Raw genomic sequence first — 23,027 nt, 5'->3', positions numbered from 1 at the left:
CCCGGGAGTGGGTGGGTGGAGCCTGCTTGCTCTTAGACCGCGTCCACCGGGTGCATTGCGTGGAGGGGGCGAGGCGATCTCTTCCTGAACACATACACAGCGTTGTGCTGTGCGGGGCTGCGGTGCCAGGCGCACCTAGGCCCCTGGCCCTCGCCCTTCGCCCCTCGCTCCGGCTCCCAAGGGCATGCCGGTGGCCGTCCAGCTTCCACCCGTGACACCCACCCCGCGCAGCGAGTTAGTCTTAATTTCCTTCAGTGGTCCTGGCATTTCCTTCCCCACTCGGGTGTTTCCCCTCGTGGGTGGGTTTCCTGCGTGCCTGAGGGCTCTGAGCGGTGGGTGGATTTGGAACCTTGTGAGAGGTGCGCCGTCTTTCCGGGGTGCGGATTGTCCTGGTGGTGTCCTGGTCCTGGCTGGCCCTCGGCCCGCGGTCGCGAAGGCCAAAAGGGGCCGAAAGAGAAAAGGAAGAAAAAAAAAAAAGCCTACAGCACCCGGTATTCCCAGGCGGTCTCCCATCCAAGTACTAACCAGGCCCGACCCTGCTTAGCTTCCGAGATCAGACGAGATCGGGCGCGTTCAGGGTGGTATGGCCGTAGACGGAGGCGTGTGTCGCTGTCGTGCCCCAAGAGCCTGCTGCTGCTGCTGCTGCTGCTGCTGCTGCTGCTGCTGCTGCTGCTGCTGCTGCTGCTGCTGCTGCTGCAACACTGGCCTGCGCTCCTGCACGCCAGCCCGCCCCCACGCCCCCACGCGCTCCTGAGTCCGAGTCCGGAAGGACGACGGACGGACGGACGGACGGACGATCCCCTCCCTCTAACCCGCCCGCCAGCCAGCCTGCCAGCTAGGCCGCCCTCTGCCCCGGCCCGGCCCGGAGCCGGGCTCCAGGGCCAGCAGCAGTCGCCAGGCAGCCCTACCCACCGACCTTGTCTCCCTCGTCTCCCGTTCCTCATCGGGCACCCTCACCGCGCCCCAACCGTGCCCCGCAAGCTGGCTCCTCCCTTGCCCGCCCTCAGCCTCCTTCGGTGGGGAATCCACGGGTGTCGGCTTTGACGGGGCCTCAGGGCTTTCCAGGGCAGGGGTCGGCTTTGGACCCCGACTCTCCCTCCACCTGGGGACTGTTGCCAGGTAGCCAGCCAGCTCCTTGCCTCTGTTGTCCCGCGGGCCACTTGGGGCCCCCTCTGGTGGAGGCATGGGGGTTGGGGTTGGGTCCGGGGAGATGGGCGGCGCCCGGGAAGGGGTGATGGTGGGGGTGGGGTGAGACTGGGGTGGGGTGGCATGGGGTGGCATGAGGAGTTCGCGGGGGAGGTGCCCAGATAGGCTCAGGCAAAGCGGTCTGATCGCTTGGGGCATCCTTCCAGACAGGGGTAGACACTGTCTTGCTGGTGCCCTACCTACGGAGGTGCCTCGACGGGTCTGGTAGTGGCTAGGCGCTAGTCTCTCATCATTGGGGAACTGTAGTTTCCTACTAATCCTCCTCCTCCTCCTCCACCTCTTCCTCTACCTGCCCCCCCCCCTCCTCCTGCTCCTGCTCCTGCTCCTGCTCCTCTTCCTCCTTTCCCCAGAGTAACCCCCTCCTCCTGGAGAATCTAGAAGCCTGGGATTGGGTTAGAGAGACTGTGTGCCTGTGCGCGCCTGTGCTTTCTCGCCGTCCGGAGAAACCTTGGTTCTCTCTTTGGAACTTGGAATGCCAGCTCCCAAGATTCCAGTTCTGCCCCATGTCCACCCCCACCCCCAGTCCCACCCCTATCCCCTATCGCCAGCCAGCGGGGCCATCCAGTCCCCCATTGAAGGTGCCTCCTCGTGAAGTGGGCCTCACGCCTGCCCTGCACGTGGGGGAGAAGAGAGAAAGGCAGGCTGTTCAGCGTGGAAGACGCTCCTGGGCGGACCGGTGGGGCCGAGGGAACTTGGAACTCGGGTCTTGGCGCTCTCTGCTCCTGGACGGTGGGGGGCAGAGGCAGGTCCCGGGCCAGAACTCTCTTGGGCTATGTATCCTTCTTTCCACCGGGCCACCCGGCATCCCCCACCTACCGCTCCTTCCATCAAGGAAGAGTCAAGACGGCACGTCTGTCTGTTCCTTCTGCACCCACCTCTGGGGCTGAGCAGGACCTTCCTGAGCCTGGACTGTCATAAGGATGCTGTCGGCTGGCATCTGAAATCCACAGCACAGCTCAGCTCGGCACAGCACAGCTGAGCGCAGCACAGCACAGACCTCTCGGCTTGGCTCTGGGTAGATAGATAGATAGATAGATGGATGGATGGATGGATGGATGCACAGATAGATAGATAGATAGATAGATAGATAGATAGATAGATAGTTCCGCCGGAGGGCTTAGTGGAAGAGCGCCTGAGCGTCCAGCTTCTTGACTCCATGCCCATCTCGGTGGTTGGCCTCCACCTCACAGATTCCATCCCTGCGCCCAGGCCTTGGCCTCTCAGGTTGGGTTCAGGAGGCAACCAACTGTTGATACCTGGCATCCCATCCCACCGGGGACAAGCCCACCAGCCGAGCGAGCCCTAGAGGGCACCAGTGCGTGGGCACTGCCCCTCGTGCACGCGCGCATGCCCGTAGGCACTCGGGCCTGCACACAAGCGTACACACACACTCGCGCATGCAGAAACACACTCAAGCACGCGTGTACGCAAGCACGCGATACGCAAGCAGGTGGACACCCAGACGCACATCCACACAAGCACGCACGCACAGCACACACACACACACACACACACACACACACAATCATGCAAAAATGCACACACTCCCGAGCAGACCGAGACAAAAGCAGGCAAAACCCCAGACACACGTGCGCACTCACAAGCATGCACGCACAACACACGTGCACCCACATGGGGCTTCTCACACAAGCACGCACATTGCACATTACACACAGGCACGCAGGCACACAGGCACGCAGGTGGGAGCACACCCCATCCCCGGGAGTGGGTGGGTGGAGCCTGCTTGCTCTTAGACCGCGTCCACCGGGTGCATTGCGTGGAGGGGGCGAGGCGATCTCTTCCTGAACACATACACAGCGTTGTGCTGTGCGGGGCTGCGGTGCCAGGCGCACCTAGGCCCCTGGCCCTCGCCCTTCGCCCCTCGCTCCGGCTCCCAAGGGCATGCCGGTGGCCGTCCAGCTTCCACCCGTGACACCCACCCCGCGCAGCGAGTTAGTCTTAATTTCCTTCAGTGGTCCTGGCATTTCCTTCCCCACTCGGGTGTTTCCCCTCGTGGGTGGGTTTCCTGCGTGCCTGAGGGCTCTGAGCGGTGGGTGGATTTGGAACCTTGTGAGAGGTGCGCCGTCTTTCCGGGGTGCGGATTGTCCTGGTGGTGTCCTGGTCCTGGCTGGCCCTCGGCCCGCGGTCGCGAAGGCCAAAAGGGGCCGAAAGAGAAAAGGAAGAAAAAAAAAAAAGCCTACAGCACCCGGTATTCCCAGGCGGTCTCCCATCCAAGTACTAACCAGGCCCGACCCTGCTTAGCTTCCGAGATCAGACGAGATCGGGCGCGTTCAGGGTGGTATGGCCGTAGACGGAGGCGTGTGTCGCTGTCGTGCCCCAAGAGCCTGCTGCTGCTGCTGCTGCTGCTGCTGCTGCTGCTGCTGCTGCTGCTGCTGCTGCTGCTGCTGCAACACTGGCCTGCGCTCCTGCACGCCAGCCCGCCCCCACGCCCCCACGCGCTCCTGAGTCCGAGTCCGGAAGGACGACGGACGGACGGACGGACGGACGATCCCCTCCCTCTAACCCGCCCGCCAGCCAGCCTGCCAGCTAGGCCGCCCTCTGCCCCGGCCCGGCCCGGAGCCGGGCTCCAGGGCCAGCAGCAGTCGCCAGGCAGCCCTACCCACCGACCTTGTCTCCCTCGTCTCCCGTTCCTCATCGGGCACCCTCACCGCGCCCCAACCGTGCCCCGCAAGCTGGCTCCTCCCTTGCCCGCCCTCAGCCTCCTTCGGTGGGGAATCCACGGGTGTCGGCTTTGACGGGGCCTCAGGGCTTTCCAGGGCAGGGGTCGGCTTTGGACCCCGACTCTCCCTCCACCTGGGGACTGTTGCCAGGTAGCCAGCCAGCTCCTTGCCTCTGTTGTCCCGCGGGCCACTTGGGGCCCCCTCTGGTGGAGGCATGGGGGTTGGGGTTGGGTCCGGGGAGATGGGCGGCGCCCGGGAAGGGGTGATGGTGGGGGTGGGGTGAGACTGGGGTGGGGTGGCATGGGGTGGCATGAGGAGTTCGCGGGGGAGGTGCCCAGATAGGCTCAGGCAAAGCGGTCTGATCGCTTGGGGCATCCTTCCAGACAGGGGTAGACACTGTCTTGCTGGTGCCCTACCTACGGAGGTGCCTCGACGGGTCTGGTAGTGGCTAGGCGCTAGTCTCTCATCATTGGGGAACTGTAGTTTCCTACTAATCCTCCTCCTCCTCCTCCACCTCTTCCTCTACCTGCCCCCCCCCCTCCTCCTGCTCCTGCTCCTGCTCCTGCTCCTCTTCCTCCTTTCCCCAGAGTAACCCCCTCCTCCTGGAGAATCTAGAAGCCTGGGATTGGGTTAGAGAGACTGTGTGCCTGTGCGCGCCTGTGCTTTCTCGCCGTCCGGAGAAACCTTGGTTCTCTCTTTGGAACTTGGAATGCCAGCTCCCAAGATTCCAGTTCTGCCCCATGTCCACCCCCACCCCCAGTCCCACCCCTATCCCCTATCGCCAGCCAGCGGGGCCATCCAGTCCCCCATTGAAGGTGCCTCCTCGTGAAGTGGGCCTCACGCCTGCCCTGCACGTGGGGGAGAAGAGAGAAAGGCAGGCTGTTCAGCGTGGAAGACGCTCCTGGGCGGACCGGTGGGGCCGAGGGAACTTGGAACTCGGGTCTTGGCGCTCTCTGCTCCTGGACGGTGGGGGGCAGAGGCAGGTCCCGGGCCAGAACTCTCTTGGGCTATGTATCCTTCTTTCCACCGGGCCACCCGGCATCCCCCACCTACCGCTCCTTCCATCAAGGAAGAGTCAAGACGGCACGTCTGTCTGTTCCTTCTGCACCCACCTCTGGGGCTGAGCAGGACCTTCCTGAGCCTGGACTGTCATAAGGATGCTGTCGGCTGGCATCTGAAATCCACAGCACAGCTCAGCTCGGCACAGCACAGCTGAGCGCAGCACAGCACAGACCTCTCGGCTTGGCTCTGGGTAGATAGATAGATAGATAGATGGATGGATGGATGGATGGATGCACAGATAGATAGATAGATAGATAGATAGATAGATAGATAGATAGATAGTTCCGCCGGAGGGCTTAGTGGAAGAGCGCCTGAGCGTCCAGCTTCTTGACTCCATGCCCATCTCGGTGGTTGGCCTCCACCTCACAGATTCCATCCCTGCGCCCAGGCCTTGGCCTCTCAGGTTGGGTTCAGGAGGCAACCAACTGTTGATACCTGGCATCCCATCCCACCGGGGACAAGCCCACCAGCCGAGCGAGCCCTAGAGGGCACCAGTGCGTGGGCACTGCCCCTCGTGCACGCGCGCATGCCCGTAGGCACTCGGGCCTGCACACAAGCGTACACACACACTCGCGCATGCAGAAACACACTCAAGCACGCGTGTACGCAAGCACGCGATACGCAAGCAGGTGGACACCCAGACGCACATCCACACAAGCACGCACGCACAGCACACACACACACACACACACACACACACACACAATCATGCAAAAATGCACACACTCCCGAGCAGACCGAGACAAAAGCAGGCAAAACCCCAGACACACGTGCGCACTCACAAGCATGCACGCACAACACACGTGCACCCACATGGGGCTTCTCACACAAGCACGCACATTGCACATTACACACAGGCACGCAGGCACACAGGCACGCAGGTGGGAGCACACCCCATCCCCGGGAGTGGGTGGGTGGAGCCTGCTTGCTCTTAGACCGCGTCCACCGGGTGCATTGCGTGGAGGGGGCGAGGCGATCTCTTCCTGAACACATACACAGCGTTGTGCTGTGCGGGGCTGCGGTGCCAGGCGCACCTAGGCCCCTGGCCCTCGCCCTTCGCCCCTCGCTCCGGCTCCCAAGGGCATGCCGGTGGCCGTCCAGCTTCCACCCGTGACACCCACCCCGCGCAGCGAGTTAGTCTTAATTTCCTTCAGTGGTCCTGGCATTTCCTTCCCCACTCGGGTGTTTCCCCTCGTGGGTGGGTTTCCTGCGTGCCTGAGGGCTCTGAGCGGTGGGTGGATTTGGAACCTTGTGAGAGGTGCGCCGTCTTTCCGGGGTGCGGATTGTCCTGGTGGTGTCCTGGTCCTGGCTGGCCCTCGGCCCGCGGTCGCGAAGGCCAAAAGGGGCCGAAAGAGAAAAGGAAGAAAAAAAAAAAAGCCTACAGCACCCGGTATTCCCAGGCGGTCTCCCATCCAAGTACTAACCAGGCCCGACCCTGCTTAGCTTCTGAGATCAGGCGCGTTCAGGGTGGTATGGCCGTAGACGGAGGCGTGTGTCGCTGTCGTGCCCCAAGAGCCTGCTGCTGCTGCTGCTGCTGCTGCTGCTGCTGCTGCTGCTGCTGCTGCTGCTGCTGCTGCTGCTGCTGCTGCTGCTGCAACACTGGCCTGCGCTCCTGCACGCCAGCCCGCCCCCACGCCCCCACGCGCTCCTGAGTCCGAGTCCGGAAGGACGACGGACGGACGGACGGACGGACGATCCCCTCCCTCTAACCCGCCCGCCAGCCAGCCTGCCAGCTAGGCCGCCCTCTGCCCCGGCCCGGCCCGGAGCCGGGCTCCAGGGCCAGCAGCAGTCGCCAGGCAGCCCTACCCACCGACCTTGTCTCCCTCGTCTCCCGTTCCTCATCGGGCACCCTCACCGCGCCCCAACCGTGCCCCGCAAGCTGGCTCCTCCCTTGCCCGCCCTCAGCCTCCTTCGGTGGGGAATCCACGGGTGTCGGCTTTGACGGGGCCTCAGGGCTTTCCAGGGCAGGGGTCGGCTTTGGACCCCGACTCTCCCTCCACCTGGGGACTGTTGCCAGGTAGCCAGCCAGCTCCTTGCCTCTGTTGTCCCGCGGGCCACTTGGGGCCCCCTCTGGTGGAGGCATGGGGGTTGGGGTTGGGTCCGGGGAGATGGGCGGCGCCCGGGAAGGGGTGATGGTGGGGGTGGGGTGAGACTGGGGTGGGGTGGCATGGGGTGGCATGAGGAGTTCGCGGGGGAGGTGCCCAGATAGGCTCAGGCAAAGCGGTCTGATCGCTTGGGGCATCCTTCCAGACAGGGGTAGACACTGTCTTGCTGGTGCCCTACCTACGGAGGTGCCTCGACGGGTCTGGTAGTGGCTAGGCGCTAGTCTCTCATCATTGGGGAACTGTAGTTTCCTACTAATCCTCCTCCTCCTCCTCCACCTCTTCCTCTACCTGCCCCCCCCCCTCCTCCTGCTCCTGCTCCTGCTCCTGCTCCTCTTCCTCCTTTCCCCAGAGTAACCCCCTCCTCCTGGAGAATCTAGAAGCCTGGGATTGGGTTAGAGAGACTGTGTGCCTGTGCGCGCCTGTGCTTTCTCGCCGTCCGGAGAAACCTTGGTTCTCTCTTTGGAACTTGGAATGCCAGCTCCCAAGATTCCAGTTCTGCCCCATGTCCACCCCCACCCCCAGTCCCACCCCTATCCCCTATCGCCAGCCAGCGGGGCCATCCAGTCCCCCATTGAAGGTGCCTCCTCGTGAAGTGGGCCTCACGCCTGCCCTGCACGTGGGGGAGAAGAGAGAAAGGCAGGCTGTTCAGCGTGGAAGACGCTCCTGGGCGGACCGGTGGGGCCGAGGGAACTTGGAACTCGGGTCTTGGCGCTCTCTGCTCCTGGACGGTGGGGGGCAGAGGCAGGTCCCGGGCCAGAACTCTCTTGGGCTATGTATCCTTCTTTCCACCGGGCCACCCGGCATCCCCCACCTACCGCTCCTTCCATCAAGGAAGAGTCAAGACGGCACGTCTGTCTGTTCCTTCTGCACCCACCTCTGGGGCTGAGCAGGACCTTCCTGAGCCTGGACTGTCATAAGGATGCTGTCGGCTGGCATCTGAAATCCACAGCACAGCTCAGCTCGGCACAGCACAGCTGAGCGCAGCACAGCACAGACCTCTCGGCTTGGCTCTGGGTAGATAGATAGATAGATGGATGGATGGATGGATGGATGGATGCACAGATAGATAGATAGATAGTTCCGCCGGAGGGCTTAGTGGAAGAGCGCCTGAGCGTCCAGCTTCTTGACTCCATGCCCATCTCGGTGGTTGGCCTCCACCTCACAGATTCCATCCCTGCGCCCAGGCCTTGGCCTCTCAGGTTGGGTTCAGGAGGCAACCAACTGTTGATACCTGGCATCCCATCCCACCGGGGACAAGCCCACCAGCCGAGCGAGCCCTAGAGGGCACCAGTGCGTGGGCACTGCCCCTCGTGCACGCGCGCATGCCCGTAGGCACTCGGGCCTGCACACAAGCGTACACACACACTCGCGCATGCAGAAACACACTCAAGCACGCGTGTACGCAAGCACGCGATACGCAAGCAGGTGGACACCCAGACGCACATCCACACAAGCACGCACGCACAGCACACACACACACACACACACACACACACACACACACAATCATGCAAAAATGCACACACTCCCGAGCAGACCGAGACAAAAGCAGGCAAAACCCCAGACACACGTGCGCACTCACAAGCATGCACGCACAACACACGTGCACCCACATGGGGCTTCTCACACAAGCACGCACATTGCACATTACACACAGGCACGCAGGCACACAGGCACGCAGGTGGGAGCACACCCCATCCCCGGGAGTGGGTGGGTGGAGCCTGCTTGCTCTTAGACCGCGTCCACCGGGTGCATTGCGTGGAGGGGGCGAGGCGATCTCTTCCTGAACACATACACAGCGTTGTGCTGTGCGGGGCTGCGGTGCCAGGCGCACCTAGGCCCCTGGCCCTCGCCCTTCGCCCCTCGCTCCGGCTCCCAAGGGCATGCCGGTGGCCGTCCAGCTTCCACCCGTGACACCCACCCCGCGCAGCGAGTTAGTCTTAATTTCCTTCAGTGGTCCTGGCATTTCCTTCCCCACTCGGGTGTTTCCCCTCGTGGGTGGGTTTCCTGCGTGCCTGAGGGCTCTGAGCGGTGGGTGGATTTGGAACCTTGTGAGAGGTGCGCCGTCTTTCCGGGGTGCGGATTGTCCTGGTGGTGTCCTGGTCCTGGCTGGCCCTCGGCCCGCGGTCGCGAAGGCCAAAAGGGGCCGAAAGAGAAAAGGAAGAAAAAAAAAAAGCCTACAGCACCCGGTATTCCCAGGCGGTCTCCCATCCAAGTACTAACCAGGCCCGACCCTGCTTAGCTTCCGAGATCAGACGAGATCGGGCGCGTTCAGGGTGGTATGGCCGTAGACGGAGGCGTGTGTCGCTGTCGTGCCCCAAGAGCCTGCTGCTGCTGCTGCTGCTGCTGCTGCTGCTGCTGCTGCTGCTGCTGCTGCTGCTGCTGCTGCTGCAACACTGGCCTGCGCTCCTGCACGCCAGCCCGCCCCCACGCCCCCACGCGCTCCTGAGTCCGAGTCCGGAAGGACGACGGACGGACGGACGGACGGACGATCCCCTCCCTCTAACCCGCCCGCCAGCCAGCCTGCCAGCTAGGCCGCCCTCTGCCCCGGCCCGGCCCGGAGCCGGGCTCCAGGGCCAGCAGCAGTCGCCAGGCAGCCCTACCCACCGACCTTGTCTCCCTCGTCTCCCGTTCCTCATCGGGCACCCTCACCGCGCCCCAACCGTGCCCCGCAAGCTGGCTCCTCCCTTGCCCGCCCTCAGCCTCCTTCGGTGGGGAATCCACGGGTGTCGGCTTTGACGGGGCCTCAGGGCTTTCCAGGGCAGGGGTCGGCTTTGGACCCCGACTCTCCCTCCACCTGGGGACTGTTGCCAGGTAGCCAGCCAGCTCCTTGCCTCTGTTGTCCCGCGGGCCACTTGGGGCCCCCTCTGGTGGAGGCATGGGGGTTGGGGTTGGGTCCGGGGAGATGGGCGGCGCCCGGGAAGGGGTGATGGTGGGGGTGGGGTGAGACTGGGGTGGGGTGGCATGGGGTGGCATGAGGAGTTCGCGGGGGAGGTGCCCAGATAGGCTCAGGCAAAGCGGTCTGATCGCTTGGGGCATCCTTCCAGACAGGGGTAGACACTGTCTTGCTGGTGCCCTACCTACGGAGGTGCCTCGACGGGTCTGGTAGTGGCTAGGCGCTAGTCTCTCATCATTGGGGAACTGTAGTTTCCTACTAATCCTCCTCCTCCTCCTCCACCTCTTCCTCTACCTGCCCCCCCCCCTCCTCCTGCTCCTGCTCCTGCTCCTGCTCCTCTTCCTCCTTTCCCCAGAGTAACCCCCTCCTCCTGGAGAATCTAGAAGCCTGGGATTGGGTTAGAGAGACTGTGTGCCTGTGCGCGCCTGTGCTTTCTCGCCGTCCGGAGAAACCTTGGTTCTCTCTTTGGAACTTGGAATGCCAGCTCCCAAGATTCCAGTTCTGCCCCATGTCCACCCCCACCCCCAGTCCCACCCCTATCCCCTATCGCCAGCCAGCGGGGCCATCCAGTCCCCCATTGAAGGTGCCTCCTCGTGAAGTGGGCCTCACGCCTGCCCTGCACGTGGGGGAGAAGAGAGAAAGGCAGGCTGTTCAGCGTGGAAGACGCTCCTGGGCGGACCGGTGGGGCCGAGGGAACTTGGAACTCGGGTCTTGGCGCTCTCTGCTCCTGGACGGTGGGGGGCAGAGGCAGGTCCCGGGCCAGAACTCTCTTGGGCTATGTATCCTTCTTTCCACCGGGCCACCCGGCATCCCCCACCTACCGCTCCTTCCATCAAGGAAGAGTCAAGACGGCACGTCTGTCTGTTCCTTCTGCACCCACCTCTGGGGCTGAGCAGGACCTTCCTGAGCCTGGACTGTCATAAGGATGCTGTCGGCTGGCATCTGAAATCCACAGCACAGCTCAGCTCGGCACAGCACAGCTGAGCGCAGCACAGCACAGACCTCTCGGCTTGGCTCTGGGTAGATAGATAGATAGATAGATAGATGGATGGATGGATGGATGGATGCACAGATAGATAGATAGATAGATAGATAGATAGATAGATAGATAGTTCCGCCGGAGGGCTTAGTGGAAGAGCGCCTGAGCGTCCAGCTTCTTGACTCCATGCCCATCTCGGTGGTTGGCCTCCACCTCACAGATTCCATCCCTGCGCCCAGGCCTTGGCCTCTCAGGTTGGGTTCAGGAGGCAACCAACTGTTGATACCTGGCATCCCATCCCACCGGGGACAAGCCCACCAGCCGAGCGAGCCCTAGAGGGCACCAGTGCGTGGGCGCTGCCCCTCGTGCACGCGCGCATGCCCGTAGGCACTCGGGCCTGCACACAAGCGTACACACACACTCGCGCATGCAGAAACACACTCAAGCACGCGTGTACGCAAGCACGCGATACGCAAGCAGGTGGACACCCAGACGCACATCCACACAAGCACGCACGCACAGCACACACACACACACACACACACACAATCATGCAAAAATGCACACACTCCCGAGCAGACCGAGACAAAAGCAGGCAAAACCCCAGACACACGTGCGCACTCACAAGCATGCACGCACAACACACGTGCACCCACATGGGGCTTCTCACACAAGCACGCACATTGCACATTACACACAGGCACGCAGGCACACAGGCACGCAGGTGGGAGCACACCCCATCCCCGGGAGTGGGTGGGTGGAGCCTGCTTGCTCTTAGACCGCGTCCACCGGGTGCATTGCGTGGAGGGGGCGAGGCGATCTCTTCCTGAACACATACACAGCGTTGTGCTGTGCGGGGCTGCGGTGCCAGGCGCACCTAGGCCCCTGGCCCTCGCCCTTCGCCCCTCGCTCCGGCTCCCAAGGGCATGCCGGTGGCCGTCCAGCTTCCACCCGTGACACCCACCCCGCGCAGCGAGTTAGTCTTAATTTCCTTCAGTGGTCCTGGCATTTCCTTCCCCACTCGGGTGTTTCCCCTCGTGGGTGGGTTTCCTGCGTGCCTGAGGGCTCTGAGCGGTGGGTGGATTTGGAACCTTGTGAGAGGTGCGCCGTCTTTCCGGGGTGCGGATTGTCCTGGTGGTGTCCTGGTCCTGGCTGGCCCTCGGCCCGCGGTCGCGAAGGCCAAAAGGGGCCGAAAGAGAAAAGGAAGAAAAAAAAAAAAGCCTACAGCACCCGGTATTCCCAGGCGGTCTCCCATCCAAGTACTAACCAGGCCCGACCCTGCTTAGCTTCCGAGATCAGACGAGATCGGGCGCGTTCAGGGTGGTATGGCCGTAGACGGAGGCGTGTGTCGCTGTCGTGCCCCAAGAGCCTGCTGCTGCTGCTGCTGCTGCTGCTGCTGCTGCTGCTGCTGCTGCTGCTGCTGCTGCTGCTGCTGCTGCTGCTGCAACACTGGCCTGCGCTCCTGCACGCCAGCCCGCCCCCACGCCCCCACGCGCTCCTGAGTCCGAGTCCGGAAGGACGACGGACGGACGGACGGACGGACGATCCCCTCCCTCTAACCCGCCCGCCAGCCAGCCTGCCAGCTAGGCCGCCCTCTGCCCCGGCCCGGCCCGGAGCCGGGCTCCAGGGCCAGCAGCAGTCGCCAGGCAGCCCTACCCACCGACCTTGTCTCCCTCGTCTCCCGTTCCTCATCGGGCACCCTCACCGCGCCCCAACCGTGCCCCGCAAGCTGGCTCCTCCCTTGCCCGCCCTCAGCCTCCTTCGGTGGGGAATCCACGGGTGTCGGCTTTGACGGGGCCTCAGGGCTTTCCAGGGCAGGGGTCGGCTTTGGACCCCGACTCTCCCTCCACCTGGGGACTGTTGCCAGGTAGCCAGCCAGCTCCTTGCCTCTGTTGTCCCGCGGGCCACTTGGGGCCCCCTCTGGTGGAGGCATGGGGGTTGGGGTTGGGTCCGGGGAGATGGGCGGCGCCCGGGAAGGGGTGATGGTGGGGGTGGGGTGAGACTGGGGTGGGGTGGCATGGGGTGGCATGAGGAGTTCGCGGGGGAGGTGCCCAGATAGGCTCAGGCAAAGCGGTCTGATCGCTTGGGGCATCCTTCCAGACAGGGGTAGACACTGTCTTGCTGGTGCCCTACCTACGGAGGTGCCTCGACGGGTCTGGTAGTGGCTAGGCGCTAGTCTCTCATCATTGGGGAACTGTAGTTTCCTACTAATCCTCCTCCTCCTCCTCCACCTCTTCCTCTACCTGCCCCCCCCCCTCCTCCTGCTCCTGCTCCTGCTCCTGCTCCTCTTCCTCCTTTCCCCAGAGTAACCCCCTCCTCCTGGAGAATCTAGAAGCCTGGGATTGGGTTAGAGAGACTGTGTGCCTGTGCGCGCCTGTGCTTTCTCGCCGTCCGGAGAAACCTTGGTTCTCTCTTTGGAACTTGGAATGCCAGCTCCCAAGATTCCAGTTCTGCCCCATGTCCACCCCCACCCCCAGTCCCACCCCTATCCCCTATCGCCAGCCAGCGGGGCCATCCAGTCCCCCATTGAAGGTGCCTCCTCGTGAAGTGGGCCTCACGCCTGCCCTGCACGTGGGGGAGAAGAGAGAAAGGCAGGCTGTTCAGCGTGGAAGACGCTCCTGGGCGGACCGGTGGGGCCGAGGGAACTTGGAACTCGGGTCTTGGCGCTCTCTGCTCCTGGACGGTGGGGGGCAGAGGCAGGTCCCGGGCCAGAACTCTCTTGGGCTATGTATCCTTCTTTCCACCGGGCCACCCGGCATCCCCCACCTACCGCTCCTTCCATCAAGGAAGAGTCAAGACGGCACGTCTGTCTGTTCCTTCTGCACCCACCTCTGGGGCTGAGCAGGACCTTCCTGAGCCTGGACTGTCATAAGGATGCTGTCGGCTGGCATCTGAAATCCACAGCACAGCTCAGCTCGGCACAGCACAGCTGAGCGCAGCACAGCACAGACCTCTCGGCTTGGCTCTGGGTAGATAGATAGATAGATGGATGGATGGATGGATGGATGCACAGATAGATAGATAGATAGATAGTTCCGCCGGAGGGCTTAGTGGAAGAGCGCCTGAGCGTCCAGCTTCTTGACTCCATGCCCATCTCGGTGGTTGGCCTCCACCTCACAGATTCCATCCCTGCGCCCAGGCCTTGGCCTCTCAGGTTGGGTTCAGGAGGCAACCAACTGTTGATACCTGGCATCCCATCCCACCGGGGACAAGCCCACCAGCCGAGCGAGCCCTAGAGGGCACCAGTGCGTGGGCGCTGCCCCTCGTGCACGCGCGCATGCCCGTAGGCACTCGGGCCTGCACACAAGCGTACACACACACTCGCGCATGCAGAAACACACTCAAGCACGCGTGTACGCAAGCACGCGATACGCAAGCAGGTGGACACCCAGACGCACATCCACACAAGCACGCACGCACAGCACACACACACACACACACACACACAATCATGCAAAAATGCACACACTCCCGAGCAGACCGAGACAAAAGCAGGCAAAACCCCAGACACACGTGCGCACTCACAAGCATGCACGCACAACACACGTGCACCCACATGGGGCTTCTCACACAAGCACGCACATTGCACATTACACACAGGCACGCAGGCACACAGGCACGCAGGTGGGAGCACACCCCATCCCCGGGAGTGGGTGGGTGGAGCCTGCTTGCTCTTAGACCGCGTCCACCGGGTGCATTGCGTGGAGGGGGCGAGGCGATCTCTTCCTGAACACATACACAGCGTTGTGCTGTGCGGGGCTGCGGTGCCAGGCGCACCTAGGCCCCTGGCCCTCGCCCTTCGCCCCTCGCTCCGGCTCCCAAGGGCATGCCGGTGGCCGTCCAGCTTCCACCCGTGACACCCACCCCGCGCAGCGAGTTAGTCTTAATTTCCTTCAGTGGTCCTGGCATTTCCTTCCCCACTCGGGTGTTTCCCCTCGTGGGTGGGTTTCCTGCGTGCCTGAGGGCTCTGAGCGGTGGGTGGATTTGGAACCTTGTGAGAGGTGCGCCGTCTTTCCGGGGTGCGGATTGTCCTGGTGGTGTCCTGGTCCTGGCTGGCCCTCGGCCCGCGGTCGCGAAGGCCAAAAGGGGCCGAAAGAGAAAAGGAAGAAAAAAAAAAAAGCCTACAGCACCCGGTATTCCCAGGCGGTCTCCCATCCAAGTACTAACCAGGCCCGACCCTGCTTAGCTTCCGAGATCAGACGAGATCGGGCGCGTTCAGGGTGGTATGGCCGTAGACGGAGGCGTGTGTCGCTGTCGTGCCCCAAGAGCCTGCTGCTGCTGCTGCTGCTGCTGCTGCTGCTGCTGCTGCTGCTGCTGCTGCTGCTGCTGCTGCAACACTGGCCTGCGCTCCTGCACGCCAGCCCGCCCCCACGCCCCCACGCGCTCCTGAGTCCGAGTCCGGAAGGACGACGGACGGACGGACGGACGGACGATCCCCTCCCTCTAACCCGCCCGCCAGCCAGCCTGCCAGCTAGGCCGCCCTCTGCCCCGGCCCGGCCCGGAGCCGGGCTCCAGGGCCAGCAGCAGTCGCCAGGCAGCCCTACCCACCGACCTTGTCTCCCTCGTCTCCCGTTCCTCATCGGGCACCCTCACCGCGCCCCAACCGTGCCCCGCAAGCTGGCTCCTCCCTTGCCCGCCCTCAGCCTCCTTCGGTGGGGAATCCACGGGTGTCGGCTTTGACGGGGCCTCAGGGCTTTCCAGGGCAGGGGTCGGCTTTGGACCCCGACTCTCCCTCCACCTGGGGACTGTTGCCAGGTAGCCAGCCAGCTCCTTGCCTCTGTTGTCCCGCGGGCCACTTGGGGCCCCCTCTGGTGGAGGCATGGGGGTTGGGGTTGGGTCCGGGGAGATGGGCGGCGCCCGGGAAGGGGTGATGGTGGGGGTGGGGTGAGACTGGGGTGGGGTGGCATGGGGTGGCATGAGGAGTTCGCGGGGGAGGTGCCCAGATAGGCTCAGGCAAAGCGGTCTGATCGCTTGGGGCATCCTTCCAGACAGGGGTAGACACTGTCTTGCTGGTGCCCTACCTACGGAGGTGCCTCGACGGGTCTGGTAGTGGCTAGGCGCTAGTCTCTCATCATTGGGGAACTGTAGTTTCCTACTAATCCTCCTCCTCCTCCTCCACCTCTTCCTCTACCTGCCCCCCCCCCTCCTCCTGCTCCTGCTCCTGCTCCTGCTCCTCTTCCTCCTTTCCCCAGAGTAACCCCCTCCTCCTGGAGAATCTAGAAGCCTGGGATTGGGTTAGAGAGACTGTGTGCCTGTGCGCGCCTGTGCTTTCTCGCCGTCCGGAGAAACCTTGGTTCTCTCTTTGGAACTTGGAATGCCAGCTCCCAAGATTCCAGTTCTGCCCCATGTCCACCCCCACCCCCAGTCCCACCCCTATCCCCTATCGCCAGCCAGCGGGGCCATCCAGTCCCCCATTGAAGGTGCCTCCTCGTGAAGTGGGCCTCACGCCTGCCCTGCACGTGGGGGAGAAGAGAGAAAGGCAGGCTGTTCAGCGTGGAAGACGCTCCTGGGCGGACCGGTGGGGCCGAGGGAACTTGGAACTCGGGTCTTGGCGCTCTCTGCTCCTGGACGGTGGGGGGCAGAGGCAGGTCCCGGGCCAGAACTCTCTTGGGCTATGTATCCTTCTTTCCACCGGGCCACCCGGCATCCCCCACCTACCGCTCCTTCCATCAAGGAAGAGTCAAGACGGCACGTCTGTCTGTTCCTTCTGCACCCACCTCTGGGGCTGAGCAGGACCTTCCTGAGCCTGGACTGTCATAAGGATGCTGTCGGCTGGCATCTGAAATCCACAGCACAGCTCAGCTCGGCACAGCACAGCTGAGCGCAGCACAGCACAGACCTCTCGGCTTGGCTCTGGGTAGATAGATAGATAGATGGATGGATGGATGGATGGATGCACAGATAGATAGATAGATAGATAGTTCCGCCGGAGGGCTTAGTGGAAGAGCGCCTGAGCGTCCAGCTTCTTGACTCCATGCCCATCTCGGTGGTTGGCCTCCACCTCACAGATTCCATCCCTGCGCCCAGGCCTTGGCCTCTCAGGTTGGGTTCAGGAGGCAACCAACTGTTGATACCTGGCATCCCATCCCACCGGGGACAAGCCCACCAGCCGAGCGAGCCCTAGAGGGCACCAGTGCGTGGGCACTGCCCCTCGTGCACGCGCGCATGCCCGTAGGCACTCGGGCCTGCACACAAGCGTACACACACACTCGCGCATGCAGAAACACACTCAAGCACGCGTGTACGCAAGCACGCGATACGCAAGCAGGTGGACACCCAGACGCACATCCACACAAGCACGCACGCACAGCACACACACACACACACACACACACACACAATCATGCAAAAATGCACACACTCCCGAGCAGACCGAGACAAAAGCAGGCAAAACCCCAGACACACGTGCGCACTCACAAGCATGCACGCACAACACACGTGCACCCACATGGGGCTTCTCACACAAGCACGCACATTGCACATTACACACAGGCACGCAGGCACACAGGCACGCAGGTGGGAGCACACCCCATCCCCGGGAGTGGGTGGGTGGAGCCTGCTTGCTCTTAGACCGCGTCCACCGGGTGCATTGCGTGGAGGGGGCGAGGCGATCTCTTCCTGAACACATACACAGCGTTGTGCTGTGCGGGGCTGCGGTGCCAGGCGCACCTAGGCCCCTGGCCCTCGCCCTTCGCCCCTCGCTCCGGCTCCCAAGGGCATGCCGGTGGCCGTCCAGCTTCCACCCGTGACACCCACCCCGCGCAGCGAGTTAGTCTTAATTTCCTTCAGTGGTCCTGGCATTTCCTTCCCCACTCGGGTGTTTCCCCTCGTGGGTGGGTTTCCTGCGTGCCTGAGGGCTCTGAGCGGTGGGTGGATTTGGAACCTTGTGAGAGGTGCGCCGTCTTTCCGGGGTGCGGATTGTCCTGGTGGTGTCCTGGTCCTGGCTGGCCCTCGGCCCGCGGTCGCGAAGGCCAAAAGGGGCCGAAAGAGAAAAGGAAGAAAAAAAAAAAAGCCTACAGCACCCGGTATTCCCAGGCGGTCTCCCATCCAAGTACTAACCAGGCCCGACCCTGCTTAGCTTCTGAGATCAGGCGCGTTCAGGGTGGTATGGCCGTAGACGGAGGCGTGTGTCGCTGTCGTGCCCCAAGAGCCTGCTGCTGCTGCTGCTGCTGCTGCTGCTGCTGCTGCTGCTGCTGCTGCTGCTGCTGCTGCTGCTGCTGCTGCTGCTGCAACACTGGCCTGCGCTCCTGCACGCCAGCCCGCCCCCACGCCCCCACGCGCTCCTGAGTCCGAGTCCGGAAGGACGACGGACGGACGGACGGACGGACGGACGATCCCCTCCCTCTAACCCGCCCGCCAGCCAGCCTGCCAGCTAGGCCGCCCTCTGCCCCGGCCCGGCCCGGAGCCGGGCTCCAGGGCCAGCAGCAGTCGCCAGGCAGCCCTACCCACCGACCTTGTCTCCCTCGTCTCCCGTTCCTCATCGGGCACCCTCACCGCGCCCCAACCGTGCCCCGCAAGCTGGCTCCTCCCTTGCCCGCCCTCAGCCTCCTTCGGTGGGGAATCCACGGGTGTCGGCTTTGACGGGGCCTCAGGGCTTTCCAGGGCAGGGGTCGGCTTTGGACCCCGACTCTCCCTCCACCTGGGGACTGTTGCCAGGTAGCCAGCCAGCTCCTTGCCTCTGTTGTCCCGCGGGCCACTTGGGGCCCCCTCTGGTGGAGGCATGGGGGTTGGGGTTGGGTCCGGGGAGATGGGCGGCGCCCGGGAAGGGGTGATGGTGGGGGTGGGGTGAGACTGGGGTGGGGTGGCATGGGGTGGCATGAGGAGTTCGCGGGGGAGGTGCCCAGATAGGCTCAGGCAAAGCGGTCTGATCGCTTGGGGCATCCTTCCAGACAGGGGTAGACACTGTCTTGCTGGTGCCCTACCTACGGAGGTGCCTCGACGGGTCTGGTAGTGGCTAGGCGCTAGTCTCTCATCATTGGGGAACTGTAGTTTCCTACTAATCCTCCTCCTCCTCCTCCACCTCTTCCTCTACCTGCCCCCCCCCCTCCTCCTGCTCCTGCTCCTGCTCCTGCTCCTCTTCCTCCTTTCCCCAGAGTAACCCCCTCCTCCTGGAGAATCTAGAAGCCTGGGATTGGGTTAGAGAGACTGTGTGCCTGTGCGCGCCTGTGCTTTCTCGCCGTCCGGAGAAACCTTGGTTCTCTCTTTGGAACTTGGAATGCCAGCTCCCAAGATTCCAGTTCTGCCCCATGTCCACCCCCACCCCCAGTCCCACCCCTATCCCCTATCGCCAGCCAGCGGGGCCATCCAGTCCCCCATTGAAGGTGCCTCCTCGTGAAGTGGGCCTCACGCCTGCCCTGCACGTGGGGGAGAAGAGAGAAAGGCAGGCTGTTCAGCGTGGAAGACGCTCCTGGGCGGACCGGTGGGGCCGAGGGAACTTGGAACTCGGGTCTTGGCGCTCTCTGCTCCTGGACGGTGGGGGGCAGAGGCAGGTCCCGGGCCAGAACTCTCTTGGGCTATGTATCCTTCTTTCCACCGGGCCACCCGGCATCCCCCACCTACCGCTCCTTCCATCAAGGAAGAGTCAAGACGGCACGTCTGTCTGTTCCTTCTGCACCCACCTCTGGGGCTGAGCAGGACCTTCCTGAGCCTGGACTGTCATAAGGATGCTGTCGGCTGGCATCTGAAATCCACAGCACAGCTCAGCTCGGCACAGCACAGCTGAGCGCAGCACAGCACAGACCTCTCGGCTTGGCTCTGGGTAGATAGATAGATAGATGGATGGATGGATGGATGGATGGATGCACAGATAGATAGATAGATAGATAGATAGTTCCGCCGGAGGGCTTAGTGGAAGAGCGCCTGAGCGTCCAGCTTCTTGACTCCATGCCCATCTCGGTGGTTGGCCTCCACCTCACAGATTCCATCCCTGCGCCCAGGCCTTGGCCTCTCAGGTTGGGTTCAGGAGGCAACCAACTGTTGATACCTGGCATCCCATCCCACCGGGGACAAGCCCACCAGCCGAGCGAGCCCTAGAGGGCACCAGTGCGTGGGCGCTGCCCCTCGTGCACGCGCGCATGCCCGTAGGCACTCGGGCCTGCACACAAGCGTACACACACACTCGCGCATGCAGAAACACACTCAAGCACGCGTGTACGCAAGCACGCGATACGCAAGCAGGTGGACACCCAGACGCACATCCACACAAGCACGCACGCACAGCACACACACACACACACACACACACAATCATGCAAAAATGCACACACTCCCGAGCAGACCGAGACAAAAGCAGGCAAAACCCCAGACACACGTGCGCACTCACAAGCATGCACGCACAACACACGTGCACCCACATGGGGCTTCTCACACAAGCACGCACATTGCACATTACACACAGGCACGCAGGCACACAGGCACGCAGGTGGGAGCACACCCCATCCCCGGGAGTGGGTGGGTGGAGCCTGCTTGCTCTTAGACCGCGTCCACCGGGTGCATTGCGTGGAGGGGGCGAGGCGATCTCTTCCTGAACACATACACAGCGTTGTGCTGTGCGGGGCTGCGGTGCCAGGCGCACCTAGGCCCCTGGCCCTCGCCCTTCGCCCCTCGCTCCGGCTCCCAAGGGCATGCCGGTGGCCGTCCAGCTTCCACCCGTGACACCCACCCCGCGCAGCGAGTTAGTCTTAATTTCCTTCAGTGGTCCTGGCATTTCCTTCCCCACTCGGGTGTTTCCCCTCGTGGGTGGGTTTCCTGCGTGCCTGAGGGCTCTGAGCGGTGGGTGGATTTGGAACCTTGTGAGAGGTGCGCCGTCTTTCCGGGGTGCGGATTGTCCTGGTGGTGTCCTGGTCCTGGCTGGCCCTCGGCCCGCGGTCGCGAAGGCCAAAAGGGGCCGAAAGAGAAAAGGAAGAAAAAAAAAAAAGCCTACAGCACCCGGTATTCCCAGGCGGTCTCCCATCCAAGTACTAACCAGGCCCGACCCTGCTTAGCTTCCGAGATCAGACGAGATCGGGCGCGTTCAGGGTGGTATGGCCGTAGACGGAGGCGTGTGTCGCTGTCGTGCCCCAAGAGCCTGCTGCTGCTGCTGCTGCTGCTGCTGCTGCTGCTGCTGCTGCTGCTGCTGCTGCAACACTGGCCTGCGCTCCTGCACGCCAGCCCGCCCCCACGCCCCCACGCGCTCCTGAGTCCGAGTCCGGAAGGACGACGGACGGACGGACGGACGGACGATCCCCTCCCTCTAACCCGCCCGCCAGCCAGCCTGCCAGCTAGGCCGCCCTCTGCCCCGGCCCGGCCCGGAGCCGGGCTCCAGGGCCAGCAGCAGTCGCCAGGCAGCCCTACCCACCGACCTTGTCTCCCTCGTCTCCCGTTCCTCATCGGGCACCCTCACCGCGCCCCAACCGTGCCCCGCAAGCTGGCTCCTCCCTTGCCCGCCCTCAGCCTCCTTCGGTGGGGAATCCACGGGTGTCGGCTTTGACGGGGCCTCAGGGCTTTCCAGGGCAGGGGTCGGCTTTGGACCCCGACTCTCCCTCCACCTGGGGACTGTTGCCAGGTAGCCAGCCAGCTCCTTGCCTCTGTTGTCCCGCGGGCCACTTGGGGCCCCCTCTGGTGGAGGCATGGGGGTTGGGGTTGGGTCCGGGGAGATGGGCGGCGCCCGGGAAGGGGTGATGGTGGGGGTGGGGTGAGACTGGGGTGGGGTGGCATGGGGTGGCATGAGGAGTTCGCGGGGGAGGTGCCCAGATAGGCTCAGGCAAAGCGGTCTGATCGCTTGGGGCATCCTTCCAGACAGGGGTAGACACTGTCTTGCTGGTGCCCTACCTACGGAGGTGCCTCGACGGGTCTGGTAGTGGCTAGGCGCTAGTCTCTCATCATTGGGGAACTGTAGTTTCCTACTAATCCTCCTCCTCCTCCTCCACCTCTTCCTCTACCTGCCCCCCCCCCTCCTCCTGCTCCTGCTCCTGCTCCTGCTCCTCTTCCTCCTTTCCCCAGAGTAACCCCCTCCTCCTGGAGAATCTAGAAGCCTGGGATTGGGTTAGAGAGACTGTGTGCCTGTGCGCGCCTGTGCTTTCTCGCCGTCCGGAGAAACCTTGGTTCTCTCTTTGGAACTTGGAATGCCAGCTCCCAAGATTCCAGTTCTGCCCCATGTCCACCCCCACCCCCAGTCCCACCCCTATCCCCTATCGCCAGCCAGCGGGGCCATCCAGTCCCCCATTGAAGGTGCCTCCTCGTGAAGTGGGCCTCACGCCTGCCCTGCACGTGGGGGAGAAGAGAGAAAGGCAGGCTGTTCAGCGTGGAAGACGCTCCTGGGCGGACCGGTGGGGCCGAGGGAACTTGGAACTCGGGTCTTGGCGCTCTCTGCTCCTGGACGGTGGGGGGCAGAGGCAGGTCCCGGGCCAGAACTCTCTTGGGCTATGTATCCTTCTTTCCACCGGGCCACCCGGCATCCCCCACCTACCGCTCCTTCCATCAAGGAAGAGTCAAGACGGCACGTCTGTCTGTTCCTTCTGCACCCACCTCTGGGGCTGAGCAGGACCTTCCTGAGCCTGGACTGTCATAAGGATGCTGTCGGCTGGCATCTGAAATCCACAGCACAGCTCAGCTCGGCACAGCACAGCTGAGCGCAGCACAGCACAGACCTCTCGGCTTGGCTCTGGGTAGATAGATAGATAGATGGATGGATGGATGGATGGATGCACAGATAGATAGATAGATAGATAGTTCCGCCGGAGGGCTTAGTGGAAGAGCGCCTGAGCGTCCAGCTTCTTGACTCCATGCCCATCTCGGTGGTTGGCCTCCACCTCACAGATTCCATCCCTGCGCCCAGGCCTTGGCCTCTCAGGTTGGGTTCAGGAGGCAACCAACTGTTGATACCTGGCATCCCATCCCACCGGGGACAAGCCCACCAGCCGAGCGAGCCCTAGAGGGCACCAGTGCGTGGGCACTGCCCCTCGTGCACGCGCGCATGCCCGTAGGCACTCGGGCCTGCACACAAGCGTACACACACACTCGCGCATGCAGAAACACACTCAAGCACGCGTGTACGCAAGCACGCGATACGCAAGCAGGTGGACACCCAGACGCACATCCACACAAGCACGCACGCACAG

The 23,027-nt window shown here is 63.3% G+C and overlaps 6 non-coding genes and 2 pseudogenes across 6 annotated transcripts; all 8 read right to left on the bottom strand.

The window, feature by feature from the left end:
- Window positions 1-476: 476 nt before the first annotated feature.
- LOC121447752 lies at window positions 477-595 on the bottom strand. Its single transcript, XR_005974274.1, has one exon. It is a non-coding gene; the product is annotated as a 5S ribosomal RNA (ribosomal RNA).
- Window positions 596-3,400: 2,805 nt separating this feature from the next.
- LOC121447751 lies at window positions 3,401-3,519 on the bottom strand. Its single transcript, XR_005974273.1, has one exon. It is a non-coding gene; the product is annotated as a 5S ribosomal RNA (ribosomal RNA).
- A 2,805-nt stretch (window positions 3,520-6,324) lies between these two features.
- On the bottom strand, window positions 6,325-6,433 carry LOC121447670 (annotated as a pseudogene).
- Window positions 6,434-9,228: 2,795 nt separating this feature from the next.
- On the bottom strand, window positions 9,229-9,347 carry LOC121447750. Its single transcript, XR_005974272.1, has one exon. It is a non-coding gene; the product is annotated as a 5S ribosomal RNA (ribosomal RNA).
- Window positions 9,348-12,147: 2,800 nt separating this feature from the next.
- LOC121447749 lies at window positions 12,148-12,266 on the bottom strand. Its single transcript, XR_005974271.1, has one exon. It is a non-coding gene; the product is annotated as a 5S ribosomal RNA (ribosomal RNA).
- Window positions 12,267-15,047: 2,781 nt separating this feature from the next.
- Window positions 15,048-15,166, bottom strand: LOC121447748. Its single transcript, XR_005974270.1, has one exon. It is a non-coding gene; the product is annotated as a 5S ribosomal RNA (ribosomal RNA).
- Window positions 15,167-17,939: 2,773 nt separating this feature from the next.
- Window positions 17,940-18,048, bottom strand: LOC121447669 (annotated as a pseudogene).
- Window positions 18,049-20,844: 2,796 nt separating this feature from the next.
- Window positions 20,845-20,963, bottom strand: LOC121447747. Its single transcript, XR_005974269.1, has one exon. It is a non-coding gene; the product is annotated as a 5S ribosomal RNA (ribosomal RNA).
- Between the last annotated feature and the right edge of the window lie 2,064 nt (window positions 20,964-23,027).

Source organism: Microtus oregoni, unplaced genomic scaffold, assembly GCF_018167655.1.
Source record: "Microtus oregoni isolate MIOR12 unplaced genomic scaffold, Mior012 000004F_ref0000308, whole genome shotgun sequence".
NCBI classification, from domain to species: Eukaryota; Metazoa; Chordata; class Mammalia; order Rodentia; family Cricetidae; genus Microtus; species Microtus oregoni.
The sequence above is the reverse complement of the archived record's forward strand: the minus strand, read 5'-3'. Positions and strand labels throughout refer to the sequence as shown.